This window comes from Canis lupus, chromosome 15 (assembly GCF_011100685.1).
Source record: "Canis lupus familiaris isolate Mischka breed German Shepherd chromosome 15, alternate assembly UU_Cfam_GSD_1.0, whole genome shotgun sequence".
Taxonomy (NCBI): Eukaryota; Metazoa; Chordata; class Mammalia; order Carnivora; family Canidae; genus Canis; species Canis lupus.
The window spans coordinates 12,218,157-12,237,439 of NC_049236.1; the positions used below are offsets into that span (position 1 = coordinate 12,218,157).

The 19,283-nt window shown below is 41.2% G+C and overlaps 1 protein-coding gene across 13 annotated transcripts in view; it reads left to right on the forward strand.

Moving 5' to 3' along the window:
* AGBL4 (ATP/GTP binding protein like 4) overlaps positions 1-19,283 on the forward strand; it is a 1,422,311-nt gene that overhangs the window by 1,119,939 nt on the left and 283,089 nt on the right. The gene's annotated exons all lie outside the window — the stretch shown is intronic.

A 19,283-nucleotide genomic window follows, 5' to 3' on the forward strand; every position in this document is an offset into this window, starting at 1 on the left:
TCACCTCCTTAGGTTAACTCATTCCTAAGTACTTTATTGGTTTTGGTCTTATTATAAATAGGATTGTTTTCTTTATTCCCCTTTAAAATAGTTTGCTGTTGGTGTACAGAAATGTGACTGATTTGTGTATGTCAATTTTGTATCCTGTGACTTAACTGAATTTGTTTTTTAATTCTAAACCGTGTTTTGATGGAGCCTTTAGGATTTTCTGTATATAAGATCATGTTATCTGCAAACAGATACAATTTTATTTCTTCCTTTCCAACTCATATCCCTTTTATGTGTTTTTTTTTTATTATTATTAACTGCTCTGACTAGGACTTCCAGTACTATACTGAATTTGTGTGGTGAGGGTGGGTACCTTTGTCTTATTCCTGATATTAGAGAAAAAGCTATCAACCTTCCACTCTTGAATATGATGTTAGCTGTGGGTTTGTCTCATATGGCTTTACTATGTTTAAGTATATTCTTTGTTTTTAAGGATTTATTTATTTATTTATTTATTTGAGAGAGAGAGAGAGAGCACATGGGAGAGGGAGGAAAGAATCAGACTCCCTGCTGAATGCACAGCTTGATATGGGGCTTAATCTCACAACCCTAAAATCATGACCTGAGCCACCAGGAGCCACAAGGTATATTCTTTTTATACCCAATTTTTTAATAGTCTTTGTCATGTGAGAATGTTGAATTTTATTAAATGTTTTTTTTCTGTATCTATTGAAAGATCATATGATTTTATCCTTCTTTCTATTAATGAGGTATATTATGTTTTTGATTTGCATATGTTGAACCATCCTTGCATCCCAGAGATAAATCCCATTTGATCATGATGTATGATCCTTTTAATGTGCTGTTGAATTCCATTTGCTAGTATTTCGCTGAGAATTTTTACATTTATATTCATTAGGGATATTGGCCTGTAGTTCTCTTTTCTTGTGGTCTCTTTCTCTGGCTTTGGTATCAGGTTAATGTTGGCCTCATTAAATGAATTTGGGAATATTCACTTCTCTTCAATATTTTGCAAGAGTTTGAGATGGATTGGCATTTATTCTTCTTTAAATGTTTGTAGAGTTCACCAGTGAAACCATCTGGTCATGGCCTCTCATCATTGGGAGGTTTTTGATTACTGCTTCAGTCTCCTTAGTCATTATTGGTCTGTTCAGATTTTTTTTGTATCTTTCTGATTCATCCTTGGTAGATTGTATATTTCTAGGGATTTATCAATTTATTGTAGGTTATCCAATTTATTGGCATATAGTTGTTCATAGGTAGAGGTATCTTAATCTGGCAGAAATTAACACAAAAGCAGATTTGTGCTCTGTGTACTTTTTATTCATTTATTTTCCTATTTATTTATTGTACCTGTGTGGAACAGCAGATTATAGGTGAAAGAGCAAGGGATTTTGTATTACATACATATATTATGTGTTCAAATCCTATCTCTTCCACTTAAAGTTGACCTTAGAAAACTCTATTAGCTTTTCTGTGCCTTACTTCCATTTTATCATCTATAAAAGAGCAGAATGATGATAATAATACTTATTAGAATTTTATAGAAGATTGAATATATTATAAAGTGGCTAGGATAGTAAAGTGTATGACCCATAATAGATTTTAAATACTAGTTGTTATTGTGATTGCATTGCTTTGTGACAAATTACCCAAATTTTAGCAGTTTTAAGCAACAGTAAATGTTTATTATCTCACAATTTGTGTGGGTCAGGAATCTACTGAATTGTTTTGGCTCAGAGTCTCTCATAAGGTTGCAGTTAAGATGTCAGCCAAGGCTGTGGTTATCTGAAGACTGGAGAATCAAGATACCTCATTCACATGGATGAGCTGGTGCTGCCTTTTGACAGAAGGCCTCAGTTCCTCACCACATAGACTTCTTTATGGGGCTGTTTAATAGGGCTACTCACAACATGGCAGCTGACTTCCTTCAGAGAGACTAATCCAAGAGAGAGCAAGGTAGATGCTGCAGTGTCTCTTATAATATAGCCTAGGAAGTCATACCCATCATTCTATAACATCCTTTTAGTTACACAAGTTAGCCTATCTGCTGTGGGAGGCAACTGTACAAGGACATGAATGCCAGAAAGTGAGCATCCCTCAGGGGCCATCTTGGAGGCTGGCTATCAAAATGCCGATGATGATGATGATGATGATAATGATCAGTACTATATCTTTCGTTCCTTTCAGACCCACTTACCTATTATTATGCCTTCAAAGATTTTTCCCTTACTCCCAAGATTATGTAAGTATTAGCCTGGCTTTTTGAGATTGGCAAAGGTTTCTGAGAAAACTGAGACTTCTTTAGTTACTGTTTCTTCCATACATAAATAGCCTCATTTGTCCATCTGTGTCTTTCTATCCTAATATAGGCCTAAACTATGAGAACCTTTGCATTGGTTATGAAAGTGAGAAATATTTTTGTCTCAATGGATTAAGACAAGTAAGATCTCTCATTTAGGAAAAGAAGGTTGCATGCCCCAATATCCAGTTCCCAGTTTATAACAGCCCTTTGCACTCTGGTAAATGGGTATCGGGTTGCCACTGAATTGAGGCAAGGTATGATCCAAGTATATGTACTTAAAATTTCCAAAGACAAAGGACACAGTGGCAGGTCATAGAAGGTGGTACACATCTTTCATGCTCTGGTCTAAATTATCATCAATGAGAGTGGTGAGGAGAAGCTTAAGGAATGTGGGAGTTTGTTCTGAGAAAGATTTACTGACCTGCCATTACCAGTATATACTCAGCACTACTGAGATAGAAAAATGAGTCTCTAACCAAAAGAAAAGAAAAAGAAAGAAATTCTAGGTAGCATAAATTTTGAAATTAGTTAAACCAGGGTTCAAATCTTATCTCTACTGTTTACTTTTTATATGATTTTGGATAAAATACAATCTCTCAGAGCTTCAGCTCTCCAATTCCTAAAATGATACTAATAATGATGACCCTATAGAGTTGCTGTGAATATTAGATGAAATAATGTATCTGGCACATATCAGAACTGTGGAAAGCTCATGTTATTATGGGAAGTCCTTCTTTGAGGCTGGTCACCACAGATAACTATTATTTTTCCTCACTAATCTAGCTCCAGCCTACTAGGTCATTCTCTGAAATGCCAGTAGGGTCTGCATTTGGCACTGGCAATGCTGTTTCCTCCAGATGATGGTTGATTCTTTGTCAAATAAATCTGATAAACATCTCTCTAGAAACTGAAAAAATAAGGGAGGGGGGCGGTCAGCCCAACTGAGTTCCATTCTTGGTTGGATGGCTGAATGTCCTTCAAAGTCTGTGTTTGTTTGTTTGTTTGTTTCTGGTAAAAAACTATACACACCACTGGCTTTTTTTAATCACAATGGTGCAAGGAGAATTGGTGGGTTTTAGCTGTTTTTAGGGGAAACAAAACTTGCTTTTTCCAAATCAAGTATCAAGTGTCATTAAATTAGTTTGTGAATTGGGCTCAGATCCATTCTGAGCGGTACATTCGGAAGCATCTCATATCACTTTTACTACACTATCTTAGAGACTTGGGTCAGGTCACAACTCCCTCCTATGCTCTGGTCTCTGTCCACACCTTGTTCCCTAGGGTTAACCAACGGCGGCTGTCTCAAGGAGGAACCACCAAACCATCTTCTCCTCCCCAGAGGCGATAGCAGTAACAATCATAATAACCACCATCACAGCTGGTTTTAATATAGCATGTTACAGTGTCAAAGTGATTTTGCATCCAATACTTTCTTTAAACAACAAAACAACGTTAAGAAGTAGGCATCTTTATCTTAAAGAAACAATAGAATTTGCCTAAATTCACAAAATCTTGTAGTTTTAAAAGTCAGAGCTTGAGCTCAGGTTTTCTGACTCAATGTCCAGTAGACTTCTAACTTCTCAGCTGCCTTCCTAAACACAGGCACTGGTTCATCCAGAGTTTGCAGAGATATTAAAAGAAAACCAAATGTGAGAAGAAGTATTAGGATACATAGTCATGGGGCCTAAAACAAAGGTCTGGATGCAGAAAACTATGTAGAAAGAGTGGAACAAAAGCAGACACAAAACCCCACCTGCCATAGGTAATAAGCTAATTTATTGATCCCGATCCCAACACTTCTTATATCCACTGTGCCTGCCCTTACTTGACCATGAATCTAGAATGATCCTTGGATCTGGCAGGCTACAAGGGGGCTCAGTGGCCTCAGTGGAAGGGATGGGCAGCTGGAATGTCTGGATCCTGGAACCAAGCATGTCATCACTGCCTGTTGAGCTTAGAAATCCAACAATAAGGTTCTCTATAAAAATCCTTCATTTGTTCTCAAAGTATAGTCCCTGAATCACTTGTAACAAAATTATCCAAGGTCTTATTTGATGTTTTAGCTGGTTCATGTTTAGCTGAACCCTAGACCAAAGACCACTGGGAGAGTGCTCTAACTACAGAAGGGGGCTGTGGTGCCAAAAGATAAATATCAAAAAATGTTTTTAAAGAATTATACAGTGATTGAACCAGAAAGGAGGGTCTAGTGTGATTGTCAATCTAGAATAGTGTGGGTCAGTGAAGATGAAGAATGGCAGGTAAACCTGGGCAAGCAAATGAGAGGTAGCCATAGCAGTTCTGCTCAAAGCTTATCCACAGATGGGTAGCAGGGTATAAACTGTCCACAATGAGATAAATAAGAAAATTGAGAGAAAGCATTTAAAAACTTTCAATAGCAATTTGACACTGCTGCAGCATCCATGTTCACATGGATCATCAAAGTCCATCAGTGGACTTTTCCAAAATGTCCGTTTGTGATGGATTATAAATAGACAAGCACCGGTATAGGTGAACTCAGGAAACATCAGTCAACAAGTTTGTACAAGTGGTTTAGGTTCATCCAAAATGATAAAGGCCAGTTTTTTTCTAAAGACGTTACGTATTTATTTATTTTGGAGAGAGAGAGTACACGTGAGGGGATGGGGACAGAGGGAGAGGGAGAGAGAAAATCCCAAACAGACTCTGCACTGAGCACAGAGCCCGATGCAGGGATGCATCCCACGACCCCGAGATCATGATCAGACCAAGAGTCAAATGCTTAACTGACTGAGCCACCCGGCACCCCAATAAGGCCAGGTTTTAATCACAAGACCTGGAATATAGCAGGGGCTTAGAAAGATCTTAGAAGTGAAGTTACTAAGAAGGCCATTTTCCTCTTCGTTAACTAAGTCTTGTGATGAGCAATCCCTTCCACCAGCCCAAAGTCTGAAGTACTGCTCCCGCCTGCTTCATTGCTTTCGTTCAACTTCGGCTGCACTGGTCAGGCTCTCAGCCTTTGCAGAAGCTGGGGTTCCCTCCCAGCCTACCTGGAGCCTAAGTGGTGTTTGGTAAAGTTTAAACAACCCCATGTAGGGTGGTTGAAAAGCAATCTCCATTTCTTTTGAATAAGAAGAAGAAAGAAAAGGAAAAAAGACACCTCCCCCTTTCCTCTGCTTGCTCATTAGGATTCCAGGTTACAGTGGTGGTGCCTGGCCACTCTAATTGGATCTGTGCGCACAGAGGTCTGTGCGGCTCCATTGAACGCTGACATTTCTAACTAACTGACCTTTTCAGGACCACTGGTACTCCCATAATGAGTGTGCAGCAGCATTGTGTGGACACAATGCAGCAGACTTCACAGTGCCCAAAGAATGCAGGATCGGATTGAAAACTATTCAGAATTCCCAATCTCGAGTTAGCAAAATGAGAAAATTGGGTCCCAACATTCATCAGCGTGTTATTGTGCAGGTATCGATTTCAATGCCCTTTTATTTCTTTCAGAAAAAAAATGTTGTATTATAGAGGTCTAAATTAACTTTTGTTCTGTTATTTTTCCCCTGTACCTGTAAAAAGGTCAAATACATTCATAAGGCTGAGATAGATTTGTTGGATGGATATAAGCACCAAGATAGCAATCAACCTTCAAATAACCTTTAAGGAGACATGGACTCTTCCATGAACAATAATTGATGTACTCATTAAAGCCATGAAATTCTTCAGGACTCACCTAAAGGAGAATAGTTATAGGTCTACTGGCAAAATATGTCATTAGAACAATGAGATAATGGCCCAGATGTTTGAAATTGTTGTGGTCCATTCGGTGTCACGGAGACAGGAGAGGAACTTCAAAGGCAAGCTAACAAGATGGGAAAGGAGAGCAGTGGTTTTCATACCACCCAGCAAGAACAACATAGGCTGGGCCCGGACAAGAGAGGACATGATTTCTGAGTGCCCCCTGGATCCACAGCAGAAAATTGGAATCTTTCTCTCCCTATAAATACAGAAAGAGCATAATAGATGTATCTGGGCCATTTTCTTCCCTCTGAGAAGCAGAGTACGGGGCATAAGTAGCTACAAGTAGCAGCTTTTCTGATTAGACAGTACCAGCAGCGAGTGGCTGGGTGGTCCTTCCTCCAGAACTCCTCTGAAAATTATACAATTTTCCATTAATGTGTCTAGTCCTGGAGCCAGGCCACCGTATTCTATATTCTGCAAATGTTTATGAGCATAGCTTATGTGCCAAGTTCTGCGCTTGGTACTGAGAAGAATCTGAAAGACCATCTAGTTTCATTTCTGTTGAATTCGATTCAATTCAAGCCAGTAAATATTTCTTAAACATTTATTTTGTGTCAAGAATTAGGAATACAGAGAGAAATAGGACACGATTCTCTATCCCTAAGGCATTTATTAGTCCAGAACTCCCTGTATTCACTTTGAAGATGAGAGAAGGGAACTAATACTGAGGGTCTTGCACACAAAGTGTACTTCACTAGGCCAGGGGCTATGTATTTTATAATTGTCTAAATCCTAATTACTACCATGTGACTGTAAATATTAATACCCCATTGTGAAAAAGAGCAGCTGAGGTTAGAAAGGTTGTGTGATTCATTCAGAGTCACCCAGGTTGTAAATGGCTAAGCATACTGACTACAGTCTGGGCTTTTTTTGCCTCCTTCCTTCATAGAAGGGTCTTCTTTGACCTGATTTCATCTCCTCACACTTGAGCAGAGAAGCTTCTGGTAGAGTAAACCTTTTACTGATAACTTGCATGTGCAAAAGCATAACTACTTTTTATAATTCTGAGAAAAGCATGGCATCGCAATCGATGTTCTCATTCAGTCTGGGTAATTCTTTGGGAATACTTGAAAGCAAATGGATGTAAAGTATATTATCTATTTCAAGACTGAAAAAAAATACATGACACACAGACTGCCACTCACTTATCTCGTACCCATGACATCACTAAATCATCACAGAACTTCTTTATTTCCGTGATTTGAGCTCAGCCTCAAATCAGTTTCAAAATCTCTCTGCAGTAGAATACTGCAGCCACTATTCAAACACTGAGATGGACATCGCACGTGAGCCAAAACCTATCCGCTATACCTGAAACTATCTAACTGCTTCATTTCACATATGAAGCAGATTGAGCGCAGAAAGGAGAAAGGAGTCGCCTAAAGTCAGGAAGTGAATGAGTGGCAGTTAAAGGAATCGTAGACCCCAGCACTTACAGATGCTGGTGGATTATTAGCCAAAAGCCTGAGACAGAGTGTCTAGGTCAGTGGGGAAGTAGGGAGGACTCAGTACTTGCTTCCTCTGATCTCTACCTGTGACTTGTGTCCTGCCCCCCACCATTCATTTGACCTACAAATTTATTGAGCACTTGCCATATGCCTGCATTGAGGAGACTCACAATAAGCTAAACATAGCAGGCCCTCCTTTTGTTAAGTCCACATTGCTGTCCTCGATCACTTCCTAATGGGAGATGGTCAGTTTAGTCTAAATACTGTGCTTGGGGCCTGAGATCCTCTGGTATCTCCCAGATTGTGGATCTCACACTGCTGATAATCAAAGAAGTTGATACCCCTGAAAGTATGGCCAATACCATAATTATTGCCATTTAACAGATGAATAAACTGAGCCACAGAAAGAGCAAGTAACTCACCTAAGGTTTCACAACTAGTAGGTGACAAACGGATCCCAGGCAGTTTGGCCCCAGAGTCTACTCTTAACCACCATGCTCTACTATTTCTCATAGAGGTGCTCTTTACTTGAGAATCTGGAAACTCTCAAAAGGCTGTTGTAGAGGGTGTGGTGCTGACGACTCAGCTACTACTGTGCATCTCAAAGGGTGGGAGGTGATGAACTCTGTGCAAAGGCTTTCACAAGGAGGATGATCAACTCCTCGTGAATTTTCACTTCAAACTTTCTTACCTTCTAACTCCCACTCGTGCAGGCACGTCTCCAGTCCTCTCAGCCTCGTGAGCACACCCGACTCCTTCAAAACAGATGTGCTCCCCACTAGACTCATGCCAGTGTAACCGTGTGCATTCCCTCAGGTTCAGCCTGATGCCCATTGCTATGCGTGTTTGCTCAGTCCTCCCAGGCTCTGGAGGCCGACTGGGTCCCGGGTTGATGAATAAAGTCAAATATAAGTCATTCTATTCCAGGTAGAGCCATGATAGCTATGAACTACATGAGTTAGTCATCCCTCATGGTGACAAGCACTTTTCTCTAGATGATACAGTCTTATCCCCTGCCTGAGAAATACTATTTTGTTTATTAGCGTAGTTTTAGCCTTACTCTTTAGGACCAATCAACCACTCTCCCCATTTATTATTCTGAGAAATATTTAGGTTCTATCTCTTCTGGGGACCAGTCCTTAATACAAGAAAAAACACTAGCTATCAAGGGTTACATTTGTACTACCAAAGGAGAGCCTCATACAATAGCTCTTACATGTTTATTTGCTTACTAAGATTATTTGTTTGTCTGAGTTAGTCTAAGTCTCCCTCTGATAGGAACACAGAGGGAAGAGGATACCAATGGGGGGCAGGATCATAAAGTGCCATCCCATCTTACCACACAGAGACATATTGGACATGCCCCTGCCTGCCTGCCCCGAGAAGGATGCAATCCACGTTAGGTACAAATGTGTAAATGCATATAGTATGATAAAGGTGACAAGTGACAGAAATATAATGTATGGTACAAGTGAGGAGGCAAGGACTATCTCTTTGAAGGCAGGCAGAGAAAGCTTCAAGAGGAGGAAATATCAGTTGGGTCTTGAAGGATACACGGGCATTAACATGGGCAGGAGGGGTGATGAGAGGTTATTCATGTCCTCATTTTACTGCAAAGAGGACAGGGAAGACATAGAGACACCCCAAAAATGGCTGGAGTAATAGGCTATCAGTCTTTGTCTTTCCTGATAGAAGGCATAAGACTTTGAACGTGAGTGATGTGTAAGTTTCAAGAAGAGAGAGTGATCACTGGTGTCAAATGAGATAAGATTTTGAAAGTGTCCATTGATTTAAACCCCGCAGAAGTCACTGTGGAGAAAGGTCGGGGCTGGGGGGTTGGGAATTGGAGGGAGGGAGGCTGGATACCAGCTTGCAGGTGGGTAAGAGAGGTCAGTGGAAAGCGAAGGAGAGATTGCAAGTGTACACTCCACTCTCCCAAAGCTTGGCTGGGAAAGAAAGGAAAGAGGAGCCACAGGACTGAAGGAAACTCTTTAAGTGGGGAGAGACTTGAGCAGGTTAACTGCAGAGTGGGGTTTGGAGGCCGAGGTGGGTGGAGCCAGAGGCGGGTGGACACCCCCACCCACAGAGACCAGCATGGTGGCTGCACGGGGCAGAAGGGGAACAGTGAGCTCTACAGGCTGGAGCCTGTACACAAGGTTTCTCCGGGTTGGTGCACCAACACCAGAAGGTGCGCATAGTTTATGGTGAATGTAACATTGGGTGCGTGTTACCCAGGTGGGGTCAGGAAGAAGCTGAAGGGAATACTGAATCACAGTTTGACACATAGTTTGGTCCGGTCAGCAAGAGAGGAGAGTACTTAGCCCAGAGATTTTCAACTCGGACTCAAGGCAAGTCATTTCACCTCTCCTACGGTTCCCTTGTCTGTAAAGTGAGAAGTTTATACTGGATCGATCCAAGGTGTCTTTTCAGCTGAAACATCCTATGAATCTATCCTTCTATGAAAATCAGAATTTGGGGTTTTCAGCTTCTACTTTGTACGGGGGGTACAATTTTATTATGAACACTCAAAATGGAATATTATATAGTTTTTTGTGTCACGAAATGTTCTTTTGCTTATTTTCCAACCATTTAAAAATACAAAAACTATTTTAGCTCATGGGCCACATAAAAACAGATGGCAGCAGGCCAGATTTGCTTATGGACCATACTTTGCCTCAAGTCTCAAAAGTCTGCCATTGTTTAAATCTGACTTTGATTAGAAGCAAAAAGAGGACTCTTTGAACATAAAACCTCCACTTAAACAATATATTTACATTAAAACACCATTCTTAGAAATTTGTATATCCTTGTAAGCAAAATATCACCTTGTGAAAATTTCAGAAATTGTAAAAAAAAAATTGTTAAAGATTTTATTTGATTATTTTGAGAGAGAGAAAGAGTGCAAGCATGCGCTTGTGTGAGTGAGGAATGGGGCCGAGAGAAACAAAAGGGGGAGAGGCAGAATCCCCACTGAGCTGGGAGCCCCAAGTGGAGCTCTGTCTCATGACCCTGAGGTCATGACCTGAACCAAAAATCAAGAGTCAGACACTTAACCAACTGAGCCAACCAATGACCAACAAGGTCACTTTATTATACATAAAACTTTATTTCCTAAGGTACCCCTGCCGTGGGCAGCGTTTGAAGGTTGGTTGGTTTGTTTGTTAAGCATCTTAATTTTTATGCATACAGTTCAATAGTGTTAAGTATAGTCTCAATGTTGTAAAACAGAGCCCCAGGCTTTTTCATCTTGTAATTCTGAAATGCTATGCCCGTTAAACAACTTCTCTTCTTCCCTTTCCCCAGCCCCTGGTAACTACCATTTTATTTCCTGTACCTATGAATTTGGCTATTTTTGATACCTCACATAAGTGGAATCACATAGTATTTGTCTTTTTGTAAGAGGCTTATTTCACTTAAAATAACGTCCTCAAGGTTCATCCATGTTGCAGCATGTGACAGGATTTCCTTGCTCGAAGGCTGAGCAATATGCTGTTGTAAGTACACACCGCGTTTTATTTATCCACCCATCCATCAACGGACATTCCAGTTGTTTCCACCTCTTGGCGGTTGTAAATCGTGCTGCTATGAACATGGACGTGCAAATATCTCCTCAAGACCCAGTTTTTTGTTCTTTTGGCTATATGCTCAGAAGTGGGATTATTAGATCATACGGTCATTTTATTTTTAATGTTTTGAGGACCCTTCACTCCATGTTGTTTCGTGGTTCTGTTTTCGTCCCTCTGAAAGATATGATAGAATGTAATCCCAGTTTCTCTACTCTTTCTCCTGTCCTTTGACAAATCAGATTTGTGACTGCTCATCGCTTTCTTGAGAGGGACAGTCATCCATGGGAGGACGCGCACCCACGGGACAATCGGGTCAGCCGTAACCATAAGAAACCTGAATGAAAGTCCTGGTCAATGCTAATTGTGTTCGTTTTCATTTCATTGATCACTCTGACTTTAGTTTTTGAAAACTAAGGACACCAAGGACAATGACTTGATGAGATCATCCTCAGTGAAATCCACTCTTCTCTCTTCCCCCAGAAAAAACCAAAAGCCATTTCACAGGATGGGTTTGTCGGAATGATGGGAAATGGGGTGGTAGAGTGAGGGGAGTGCAGGCTGGGAGGGAGAGCGTTTGAGCTGGGAAATTGAAACCTTGAATGCAGAAAAAAGATGTAAATGTTGTTTCCCAGATTTTATAGCTCCCAGATGCCTCCTCTAATTGCATAGCTAACCCCGAGTTTATTAAGTTATTTTCCAGAGTCAAACTCATTTGTATACATGTCAGAATGTAAACTGAATTTAAAAAGTAAGGTCCTTGGATTAGAATTCAGGAATGATAAACAAACTCATTTAGAATGTAAGATTTGCATGTCATTTGCATGTGCCCAAATGCAATTACATGTGCTCTGTAAATATGCATTTCACATTTATTTGTCATGATAGAACAGTATGGAAGAAATTAATTGCTACAGGTTTTTTTTAATATTTAAAGAAAAAATGATGGCTCTTAAAATAGACTCTGCTAGTGCATGATTCAATGTGCAGAAACTGGCAAGAAGAGATAAGGATCCGTCGAAAACCATAAATTCCCACTGCAACATCTGTACTAGTTCATATCGCATGGTTTATGAAGGCCCCTTTTGCCTTCTCCATGGGTATTACCATGGCGTTCTGGAGATTTATCACTGGCCCAGTGCAAGGACAGTTTTACTAGCAAAGCTTTACAAGGGTAGGGGGGCTGCTTCCTCTTTGAAAGTTCAGGATTGAATTGAAATGATATAGCTGCTCCAGCTTTAGAAACTTCCAGACAAGGCAGTCTCCCACATACTTCCAACACTATCTGCAATTTGCTCCTTCTCTCTCATCTTTTACATTTTGTAATGAGACGTAGCTTGAATAACCAAGATACTACCCTTAGATTAAAAGCAAACAAGCAAACATCTTCGAATCAAGAGGCCAGGTACCAGGTGTTAATGCCAACTTGAGCAAGATTTTAATTTTATTTAATTCTTTAGATTAATACACACTTAAACTGGCTTTTTTGTGTATAGCTCTATGAAGTTTAACACAGGCACACCTCTGCATATCCACCACCACAGTCAGGACACAGAACAGTTCCATTACCCCAAGGACTCCCTTGTGGGGTCCTGTTGTAGCCACAGCCTTCCCCCAGCCCTGGCAAGCATGGGACCACTGTAGTTTTGTCTCCTCAAGAATGTCATGAAAATGGAATCATGCATTGGAGACTGGCTTCCTTCACTTCGCTTAGTGCTTTTTTTCTTTTTTTCTTTTCTCTTAATGCTTTTGCAGTTCATCAGAGCTTTGTGTTTATCAATAGCTCGTTCCTTTTCATTACTCTTCACTTGCACAGATGTCCCACCATTTGTTTATACATTCACCATTGAAGGACACCTAGGTTGTTTCCAGTTTGGGCCATCGTGAATAGGGAGGCTCTGAACATTCTTTTCTGGGATTTTGCATGAACATGGTTTTCATTTCTCTAGGTAACTAACCACCTAGCAGTGGATTTCTGAGTCATAAGACAGGTTTGCATTCCGACCGATAACATGTGAGGGTTCCCATTGCTCTACATCCTCACCAGTACTTGAAATCATCAGTATTTCTTTTTTATTTTGCCAGTCTAATAAATCTGTAGCGATATCTTGTTATGGTTTCAGTTTGCATTCCCTGGTATCTAGTGATGTTGAGCAAAGGAAGGCTTCAGATATAGAGGTAATAGATGAATTCATTTCTTAGGCTCCTACACTGTGTTAGGTATCTCACATGCATATTAACTCACTTAAATTTCACAGTCTTATAAGATAGCTATGAATTATTCCACTTTAGAAGCTGGGGAAACCAAGGGTAGGTGAGGGTAACTGCTTTATCCTCTCAGGAAACAGTTACAGAGTATATACTCTGTGCCAGGTGCTCTGCCAGACACTGCTCCACACTAAGATGTCTCTGTCTTTGGCAGTGTTGTCGTTTAATAAGAAAGATTATAAGCATAATGTAAACAAAGAAGTGTTCCGTGTGAGTAGGACACGAGTAGAGTGAGGGGCGAGACCCCCTGGGCTGTAACCGACCATGGTTCAAAAAATATCCTAATGAAAATATGAAAACTGCGAGACCAAGGATAACATGACCCTCTGGAGGAGTCTGGGCTCAAACTGACGTAGACCCATCCTTTCATCTGTGAGGCTGGGAAGCACAAAAGCACGCTCATCATCTGTCCACTTCTCTCTCCTGGATCAGCAGAGAGCAGCCGTGTGCCCTCCGCAGGGTTGGAGGCTGTCTCGCTTTCCTGATCCCAGCCCTGGGCTAGGAGGACTAGTAGTTGGCAAGTGGGGAATGAAGCAAATGCAGGACTCCTATTTGAATACAAATACCCAGAGGCCTAGAAGCCTCCCTGTCACACACCAACTTGGCACCTGTTAAGAGTTATTAAGAGTTATGTGTCCCAACTCAACAAGGCCCCCTCCACCCACCACATGCTGGGTGTCACCTGGAGCAGTGATGTATGGTGTACTGGGAAGAGCACTGTAGGCAGAGTTTGAAGTCTTGAGTTCAAGTCTTATTTCAGTTCTTTCCCATCTCTCTTCTTTCCTGGGCTTCAGCCTGTCCACATACAAAGATAAAGAGGGTAAAACAATGTTCTTTAGCCAACATCCAAATTCATTACCCATTCCTATCTACTCCATTCCTCTAATGTATTTTGAATTTACCCATTATTTTTCATCTCCCCCGTATTTCTCTTTCAGACACCAACTCCCACTCTCACCTGGACTACTTCCTTCAGTAGCCTCCTACTTGGTCTGGCTACTGGCTAATTGTAATTCTTGCCACCATATGGTCCAGTATCCACACATCAGCCAGAGTGACCTTCTAAGAACTAAACTCAGATCATTTCACCCTCCTGATTAAAATTCTTTAATCCTTTCCCATCACTTGAAATCCAAATTATTTTCCATGGCCCACACCCGCCTCCTCTCACATCACTCGATCTCATTCATTGTGCTCCAGCCAAACTGTTGTCCATTTCATTCTTAAGACAAACCAAGCCCTTTTCCATAACTGACTTTCATGGTCATTGTTCTTTTTGTCCACAATGCCACCTTGCCAAGAATGTTTTCTGGCGATTCTATTAAAAACGGCCTTTTCCTGTTTACTTGCTAACACACCATCATATGAATTTCCCTTCATAAAAACATATTATAAACAATAAATACTATTTTATATATATTGTTATTATACAATATTGTCATATACCATAGAATATTACATATTTTATTATCTTTTAACCCCCTGAAGAACAAAGAACTCTCCTGGCATATAGTAGGGGTTTGATAAACATTTGTCAAACGAATAGCTAAGGTCCCTTTAAGCACTGATATTTCTTTTCTTCTTTCCTGAGCTCGTTCTACTCAATTCAATGAACTGGCATACCTCACAAGGTTGTTGTGTCAAATGAGACAAGGCATATTGAGACACTAAATGAAGTTAAGGAATTATTATGAGTATCATCATCATTATCATCAGCCAAGGCATTTCCCCATCTGACACTGATTTTTTATTATTGATTTTTTTTGGTCTCTAGGGGAAACTTCCAATGAGAGATTCTTTTTCTTTTCTTTTGTGCAGCAGACACCTGGCAATGTGTGGTTCATAGCCTGATTCAAGGTGTCACAACTATTTATCATCAAGCTACAGGCTTGCGTATTATTCCAGCAAGTAAGTTTTCAGAATGGATAGTCTTTGGCATTTGAGGGAGAGAGAGGGAGAAATGGATTAGAATCGCAAAATTATTGACCCGCAATGTGTCAGCACCAGATGATCTCTGAAAGATTCGAGAACCCTATGATTTGCAGACTCCTACCATTCCTATCAAACCCAAGGAGGTTTGAGGGCTTCACTGGTGGCTGAGGAGGATTCTGAGGTCCCAAGAAAGGATTTGTGCAAGGTTTTGCAGAAATTTGTAACAGAACCGGGACACGTATCTGGGTCACATCTCCTTTACCCTTGCTCTTTCTGTTGCTTCTCCTAAAGATCTAAATCTATCCATTTTTCTCCACTGCCACCACCTTGGTCCAAAATGTCATGGTCTCTCATCTGAACTACAGTAGCCCCCAACTGGTCTCCATGAGCCTACTTGTCAAACAGCCCATATGATCATTTTAGTGTCTCACTGTTTCCATCTCCATTGACTTAAACCTTCCCACTGGCTTTCCAAAACTTTTGGTATAATCTCTCCAGGCTTGTCTCAGACTCCTGCCCGCCTCCACCATTCTTTCTACACTGGCTTCTTCTAATTCCTAGAACTTACATATTCCCTCTGATTACAAGACTTCTGAACATGTTAGCCCCCCTCTGCCTATGCTGTGCTCTTTTAGTTGATGGCCTGTCAGGGGGGTGGGGGCTGCAAGAGTGGACGCAAGGAGAGGTACAGGGAAACAAAGTTTATTATACTCACAGGTCCTAGAGAGACAGTCACCACAGGCCAAGAAGGGGTCATATGGGAGGCATTGCCAAGGGAGTGGGCTCACCCAAGCAGGTGGGGGCAGGTGGGGAGCAGAGAGTGAAAACCATGGGCAAGTGCCTTTATTGGGGCTGAAGGGGGTACACAAGAAAAGATGTGAGGGGATTTCATTGATGCACTTGGATCTTAGTAGGTCATTGTCGGGGAGGATAAGAAAGGAGAACTTGTGACAAAGGCCCACCTTTCACACTGGTGCATCTGGTCACGTGGGCAGGGTGCTTGGAGCCTGTTTGTGGGGATGTTGAGACAGCAGGAAAATACAAAGTTTTAAAGTTTACAATATAGCTTGGATCAGTGTTGGCCCCATATTTCTTTATTGGAGGAACTTAAAAATAGCATCCTAATTGGAAAGAGAATTCTAGGGTCTTGAAGCTGCATTTTTACATAGCAGCCAATTATTCTTACTAAGATTGTATTTATTTTAAATTGTTTATTTGGAGTTGATGGGGTCTTCGTTAAGATTATGGATGCCTAAATTACCTTGGTGCAAACACTCTCCTAAGCGTTCCTGCTGCTCCCTTCACCCCAATCCTGCCTACATAGCTCAGCACAAGCTTACTGACTCAGGAAAACCCTCCTTGAACCCTAATCTTGGCCAGACTCCTTTCCTACATGCACTCATAGAACACTGCTCTTTCTTTCATAGTACCTATCTCAGAGTGCAATTAAACACATTTCTGTGTGATTATTTAAAGAACAGCTGTCTCTCCCAATAGCCTCTAAGTTCTGTGAGGACAGAGTCCACGTCTGTTTTTGCTGACCATTAGATCTTAGCATCTGGCATCATCCCAGGCACTTGAAAGGTGCTTAATCTTGAATAATAGATAAATCTCAGATGCTGCCTCTGACGGGGGTTCTAAAGGGCATTTGGTTAGGGCATATTGGCTCCATCATCCCAAACCTTACAGAGTGGGCTCACACTCTTATGTTCTCTTAGTAAACTAGAACAATGCTTCCAGGCCCAGATTTCTGAGAAACCCTTTTCAGATTCAAAGCATTTGAGTATATACACATTCATGATTCACCATTCACAGCGAAACTCTGAAGTCCACAATACATGACCACTTTTTATTAAGATAAAGCATTTATTTGAAAACTCCATTATATCAAAACCTGATTACAAAAACATATGACAAAGCTGATAGGCCAGGCTAGTGACCACCAGCACCTCTAAGCTTTCTCTAGAAAACTTAGTCACCCTGAAATCTAACTTTACTTTTATTTATATATATATATATATATTAATTTTTATTTATTTATGATAGTCACACACAGAGAGAGAGAGAGGCAGAGACACAGGCAGAGGGAGAAGCAGGCTCCATGCACCGGGAGCCCGACGTGGGATTCGATCACGGGTCTCCAGGATGGCGCCCTGGGCCAAAGGCAGGCGCTAAACCACTGCGCCACCCAGGGATCCCTATTTTTATATATTTTTAAGATTTTATTCATTTATTCATGAGAGAAACATAGAGAGAGAAGCAGAGACACAGGCAGAGAAGAAGCAGGCTCCACACAGGGAGCCCGACGTGGGACTCGATCCCGGGACTCTGGGATCACGCCCTGAGCCGAAGGCAGACACTCAACTGCTGAGCCACCCAGACGTCCCTGAAATCTGAATTTATAACAATTCTCACCAAGCCAAGAATTGAGAGCCTTATGAAAGTACCACTCAAAGATGTCAAGGTTCATATTATTCTCAACCCAAACTCCAGTTGGAAGTGAGAAGTTTCCTAAATCTCTGTGTTAGTGCACTCAGGCTGCTATAACAAAATATCATAGACTGGGTGGCTTAAACAGCGGGCATTTATTTATCACAGTTCTGGAGCCTAAGAAGACAAAGATCAAGGTGCCCATGAATTGAGTTCCTGATGATGCCCTGTTCCTGTCTTGCAGGTGACTGCCTTCTCTCGTTGTGTTCATATGACAGAGAGAGAGACCACATTCTGGTTCTCCCTCCTCTTATAATGACACTAATCTAATCACGGAGGCCCCAACCCCAGATCTCATCTATATCTAATTACCTGCCAAAGATCTCAAGCTCCCACCTCCAAATACCCTCACATTGGGGGTTAGGGCTTCAGCATATGAATGGGGAGGGCAGACATTCAGTCCATAATATTCTGTTTCTGCCCCCTGCCACCCCAAGTTCTTGTTTCTCTACATGTAAAATATATTCATTCTATTTCAATAGGCCCAAAAGATTTAACCCATTCTAGCATCAACTATAAAGTCAAAACTCTCATCTAAATATCTAACTCAAATATTAATGAAACTCAAGGTTATGATTTATCCTGAGGCCAAATTCCTCTTCAACTATAAACCCATGAAACCAGATAAGTTGCATGTTTTCAAAATGCAGTGGCGAGACAGGTATAGGATAGACGTTCTTATTGCAAAGAGGAGAAATTGGAGAGAAGAAAGAAGTGGCAGGTCCTAAGCAAGTCCAAAACTTAGCAAAGCAAACCCCATTAGATTTTAAGGCTTGACAGTAATCCTCTCTGGTTCAGTGCTGTGCTGTCAGGCCCACTGGGGTGACAATGCCATCCCCATGGCAACCCCACCTTTTTGGCTCTGTGGGGCCCAACTCCATGGCTCTCCATGAAGGCCCTATGCCCAAGGTACTGGGCAGGGACATCTTGGCCTGCCACGATGAAAAAGTGACATCAACCTTTTAAACCAAGGAGGAGCAGGCCTGTCCCCTAGACCTGTGATGGGAATGGCAGCCTCTGATGATCTCTGGGATCTCCTTTGGCATCATTCTTGCATTTTCTTGAGGAATAGAACACATTCACAGCCAATTCACTATGTTTCTACTTTATAAGGCCAAGAAGTCTATCAGTCTTCCTTCACTCCATCTCGCTTTTTCTGTCTCCTTTTTGTCCCAGCTGGTAGTGTGTCTGCTGGAATAATCCCATCTGTATTCCCGGCTTCTGCTGAGTGACTGATTAAGTTCATGAGTTGTACTCATGATCTCTTTATCAGGTGATCATCTAGCTACATCCTTGGTATTCTCTTCCAAAAACACTTTCCTACTTTTTGTTAATATGAACAAGCTGAGAATTTTCCAAATCTTGAATCTACGGTTCTTTTTTACTTAATACTCCCTTCTTCAATTCATCTCTCTCTTCTTATGTGTTTACTTTAGCAGTCAAGAGGAACCAGGCCATTCTTTTATTTTTTTGCTTAGAAATCTCCTCAGCTAA